Raw genomic sequence first — 5388 nt, 5'->3', positions numbered from 1 at the left:
CAGTTCGGCACATCATTTTTCTTCAAGACAAATGTGCTGTTTTTCATGTTCCAAAATTAGATCAGAAGAAAACGATTAATCATGTCACGGCCTGGGAAAGGAAACAAAGCTCCCATATCCTCCCGCTCTCCCCCTTCGCCGGCCCCGCACGGTGGCAAGTTTCGCTGTTTTACCCCCCAGCCCCCCAGTCCCCAGCCCCCCGCGTTTCCAACACAACTCTGGAGACGCGGTCGGTCGCCGGCGCAGCGGCGCCCCCTGCCTGCGCGCGGGCCTCCCCCCGGGGGCGCCCCGGGGACCCACAGGGACCGCAGGAGCAGGGAGGGGCCCGGGGTGGGGTGGGGGGCTGCGTCCCAGGCCCCCTCCCGCGCCGCCGGGCCCTGTCTGTCAGGCAGTTCGCGAGTCATAACAAATCCCTGGCGCGGAGCTGAAGCTGAGCATTTGCCGGAGCGTCATGGGGATGATGAATGACCCGCAGGCCTTTGAAGTGCTCTGCCAGTTCAGCTGGGTCCGCGGTGCTGACAGAGAAATATACACAACAGCGTAACCAATAATGAGAACATTAAACATTCCTGCGCCGTGACAGGCTGACAGCGGGGCCGGCGCGCATCCATCATGGCGCAGATACGACCTTGACAGCGGCCCGCGCGCCCGCCCGCCCCGGCGCCCTCCTCTTCCTCCTCTTCCTCCTCCTCCTCCTCCGCCCCCCTCCCCGACTCCGGGGCCTGCCTTCAGGGCCTCTCGGAGGTCAAGTGAGGTCTGGGCCGCTCCACTCTGCGAGGCTGCCCGCCTGAGCGTGAAACGAGGGAGACTGTGCGAACACAGACAGTCTAAGTCTTCAAGTTCAGTCAACAATGTGTGGCTTGTAGGCGATAGGGCTGACAAAAAACCAGTGGTTATCCCTGGATCCAACCTCACCTGCAAGGCTCAAAAACCTAAAGCCAGGCGCCTGGGGCAAAGGAGGTCCCCGTGAAGCCCCTTCCTGGTCTTCCCAGGAGGGTCTCTCCATGGAACTCTGGCAAGGGAACCCTCTCTGGGTGCCAGCCTCCGCCTTGGCCCCCTTCTCAGTTGGCTTGGAGATCTGATTTCTGGACTCTGAAAGAGAAGAAAAAAAAAACAGCCCAGAAACACAAAGATTTCTTCCTTTTCCTCCACGGAGAAGTGAAATCTGCCCAGATAAGAAGAGGAGACAGACTGGCCAGCCACACTTCCCCGGGCTGAGCTGGGACTGCCTCCTTGGGATGGTGGGATGCCCCCCACCCCACTCACTCACGCACCATCCATGCCAGGCCCTATCGCCACTGCCAGGTGGTCATGAGCCAGGGTTCTGGTTCCAGCCATGAGAACATGGGCAAGTCTAGAACCTTCGTGGATCAAAACATGGAAGCCAGGAGCTTCTTCTGGGTCTCCCACATGGGTGACAAGGAGCCCAAGCACTTGGGCCATCTTCTACTGCTTTCCCAGGTGCATTAGCAAAGAGCTGGATCAGAAACAGAGCATCTAGGACTCAAACTGGCACCCATATGGGATGGTGGTGTCAGGTGGTCACTTTACCCACTACACCACAACACTGGTCCTCATTCTTGGCTTCTGAGAACAGAAGAAACTCCTGAACTCTTCAACAGTCATCAAAAACTCCCTGCAAGCCACACACACACACACACACACACACACAGACGTACAGAGATGGTGAGTGGAAGATGGGGGTGTTATGAGGAGTCTGGCTGGTGCCTAGGGGAGGAGTCTGTGAGGCCAGGGCTTGTGCTCTGAGAAACAGCTCAGCGATGCACCTGCCCCCTCAACTGGGTCTGTGTGCCAGTGCTGCAGAGCCAACTCGGCTGTGAAGAGCGTCTGTGGAGACAACATCCACCCAGTACCCTACAGTGTCTCGTCCCTTTCTGCCCAGCTCCCTTCTACCACCTGCAGGAGGCGTGCTGCCCTGTCCTGACTCACACCAACCTCGCCTGCCTCGGTGTCCTGTGACCCTGAACCAAGGGAGCAGCTTAGAATGGGGATGCAGCTGTGCTTTGTTGGGTTTGGGACTACCTAGGACTAGCACGCTGTCTTGTTCTAAAATGCCTGCGCACCACACACACACACGCACACACACACACACAGCTCCTTCCCCAAGAAATTGTTCTCACCAGGCCCGTGAAAGGGAAAGGCCTGAGAGGCCAAGTTTGTATTCCAGTCCCCTATCTATCCCTGGCCACAGCAGACGGCCTGGTGTTTCACACATACCCATGCAACCAGGCAGATTCTCTCTGCCTTGAGAACATGAACTTGGTCACAGGGATACTGAGCTCTTCAATGCCATGAAATGTTTTGGGCTGGGGCAGCTGCTGTAAGTCATGTGTCGAGAAGAAAATTCAAAAGCTGGTATTCAGAGGCAGGCAGAGAATGAGGAGGAGGCAAAAAGCAGTGATCTAAGACACCAGGCAGACCCAAGAGAAGACAGCCTGCTTTCAATTCCTGACTTGCCACTTCCTGGCCCTGAGGCCTGCACTGTTTCTTGCCCTTAGAAGCCTGTGCAACAGCTGGCCCATGGAAATCTGTAGGCCCCAGGCCTGGCCATTCAGTTCATCCTACCTTCTGGCCCAGAGATGGACATGTGACCCCATCAGACCAATCAGAGTCCCTCCCTGGGATTTTGTAAAGTGCTTCTGAAAAAGACGTGCTCTTCATTCGTTTTGGCTTGAGTACTGGAAGGCTGGGTCCCCAAAGCTCATCGCGCCACAGCTGCTGCTGTCTGAATGAAATCCAGCTGTCATAGGAGTGAAGGAGCCCAATCAGAGCCGGGGAGCCCGCCAACTACATGTCTCAATGTCTTCTGCAGCTCCCTGCCTCTAGGGAAGCTGGAAGTCCCCTGCACACTTGCACTTCCTGACAGGAGCCAATACATTCCCTCTGTGCCTGAACTGGGTTCAGGGGCCAGCACTGGGCGTCGTGGGTAAAGCCGTTGGCTGCACTGCTGCCATCCCACAGGAGTGTCAGTTTGAGTCCAGCTCCCTGCCAATGTGCCTGGGACAGCAATAGAAGATGGCCCAAGTCCTTAGGCCCCTGCACTTGCATGGGAGACACAGAAGAAGATCCTGGCTCCTGGCTTCAGATCTGCCTATCTCTGCCTATTGCAGCCATTTGAACCAGTGGATGGAAGATCTCTGTCTTCTCTCTCTCTCTCTCTCTCTCTCTCTCCCTCTCTCTCTCTTTCTGCCTTTCAAATAAAATAAACAAATCTTTAAAACAAAACTAGGTTTCATTCAATTTGTTTGTTGCAACCCAAGAGAGGCCTCATCCTGGTGTTTAATACAGGAGTTACCTAAAGGTACTACTTCTCCCCTTTTGAAATATTTGTGTATGTGAGTAGGAACCCACTAAGGCTCGGCGCAAGGAGGGCTGCAGCCTCATTTTCTGATCCTCCGTCCCCACAGCTCCCTGCGACCTCAGCCCCCACACCCTAGAGCCAGGCTGAACCCTCGTTCCCCCAGACCCAGCTGTTCCCAGGCCAGGTCCAAGCAACTTGGACTTGAGAGCCTGCCAAGAGTGCCAATTTCCCATGCTCCAGTTTGTTCCCATCCCCAAGCAAGAAGAGAACAGGGACTGGCTGACAGGCAGCCCTCACAGCCCCTGAGTGAAGCCACTGGGCCTGTCCCCACTGCCTGCCCAGCAGGAAACCAGGGCTCCAGCTGGCCCTTCCCGGTCCTCAGTCACGGCCACTGCTCTCCCTCTTCAGACACCATTTGAGCCTAGAAAGTCCACTGGGACCAAAAATGCAATGTCCTCATTCTAGCCCTGCTGTGATGACACAGTTCCTATGTAAGTGGAGACGCCAGGGGCAGCCCAAGGTGGACATGCCTGGGGGAGTTAGTGGCTGACAAGCCTAAGATGAGCCAACTTTGTGCGATGTGACTTCCTAAAAATAAAAGTGAAAAGGGGGCAGCTTGGGCTCGAGTACCACGTCCAGAGGCTTTCAGGATTGTGCGACAGTGCACTCTGAGCAAAGGTGACGAGCAGTCAGGAAACGCACTGGGGGGACATGGGGGAAGGCTGTGGGGTGCACAAGCCCACCTCCATCCACACTGGGAGGCTGGCACCCGCTTGTGCTCCTTGCAAAGCCTGTGAACGCCGCAGGCTGGGCTGGCACACAGGGAACACTCGAGCCCCTTCACGTCCTCCTGTCTCATCCAGTCCTTGCCCTCCAGGGGCAATGCCAGAGCCAATCAGAGGACCTCACAGAAAAGCAGCCGCTATCACAACCCAAGAACTTTCCGACAATTCCAGCTACCTAGCAGTTCTAACAAGCACTTTTCTAAGTAAACGATCTCTACATCACTGCAGACATTCAAGCCAAGACCGGATCATCAACTCCCAAATCCCACATCAAGTGCATGTTGGCCTCCTAGGATCCTTTGCAAACACACAGACTTCTACAGCCTTGGTTGCTCTCTCCGTGAGGAGGAGGTGAGCATCCACCCCTCCCCCATCTTCCTGACTTTATGGGTACGGTGAGCGGATTTTTCCAAGATGTGGCTGCTTGAATTTTCAGCAATGGCTTCACACCATCTCCCACTCCACAAGCTCTTTCCTGCTGTATACCCTCCCATTCTCCATGGAGAGCAGGTGCCTCGGTGCCATCCTCTTCAATGTAAGCAAGCTGTGACCGCCTGCACGAGCAGACGCAGCGTGACACTGTATGATTCCAAGCCAAGCAGCTCCTGGTGGCTCTCTGGGGATGCTTTCCTCTAGAACCCAGTGTGGAAACCAAAAGCTGCCCATGCAGAGTTCACATGGAGAGAGGCCCATGGAGGACTCTGACCCACAACCCAGCCAACATCCTGACAGCCAGCGTCATCTGCCAAAAAAGTGCAACTGTTGTATTGTTGTGGCTTCCCCCCTCCAACCTCCCTCCCTCCCGCGGCCCTCCCCTCTCCCACTCCCTCTCCCATCCTGCCCCTCATCGAGTTTCATTTTCAATCACCTTCATATACAGAAGATCAACTTAGTATACACTAAGCAAGGATCTCAACAGACTGCCCTCACACAACCGCACAAGGTGTAGGGTATTGTTCGACCAGTAGTGTTGTTTTTAAGTTTCATAGTAAAACACATTAAGGACAGAGATCTTACATGGGGAGCATGTACCCAGTGACTCCCATTGTTGATTTAACAATTGGCACTCTTATTTATGACATCAGCAATCGCCCGAGACTCTTGCCATGAGCTGTCTAGGCTATGGAAGCCCCTTGAGTTCACCAACTCTGAACTTGTTTAGTCAAGGCCATATCACAGTGGAGGTTCCTTCCTTTCTTCAGAGAAAGGCGCCTCCCTCCTTGATGGCCTGTTCCTTCTGCTGGGGTCTTGTTCACCAGGTTCTTCCATTTAGGTTGTTTC

The 5388-nt window shown here is 54.9% G+C and overlaps 1 long non-coding RNA gene across 1 annotated transcript; it reads right to left on the bottom strand.

Annotated features, from left to right (window-relative positions):
* Positions 1-214: 214 nt before the first annotated feature.
* Positions 215-5137, bottom strand: LOC138845382 (uncharacterized). The gene is made up of 3 exons (XR_011382444.1): positions 4976-5137; positions 916-2746; positions 215-515 (listed from the first exon to the last, which is right to left on the bottom strand). It is a non-coding gene; the product is annotated as an uncharacterized lncRNA (long non-coding RNA).
* Between the last annotated feature and the right edge of the window lie 251 nt (positions 5138-5388).

This window comes from Oryctolagus cuniculus, chromosome 15 (assembly GCF_964237555.1).
Source record: "Oryctolagus cuniculus chromosome 15, mOryCun1.1, whole genome shotgun sequence".
NCBI classification, from domain to species: domain Eukaryota; kingdom Metazoa; phylum Chordata; class Mammalia; order Lagomorpha; family Leporidae; genus Oryctolagus; species Oryctolagus cuniculus.
This window is presented reverse-complemented; position numbering and strand designations above follow the sequence as displayed.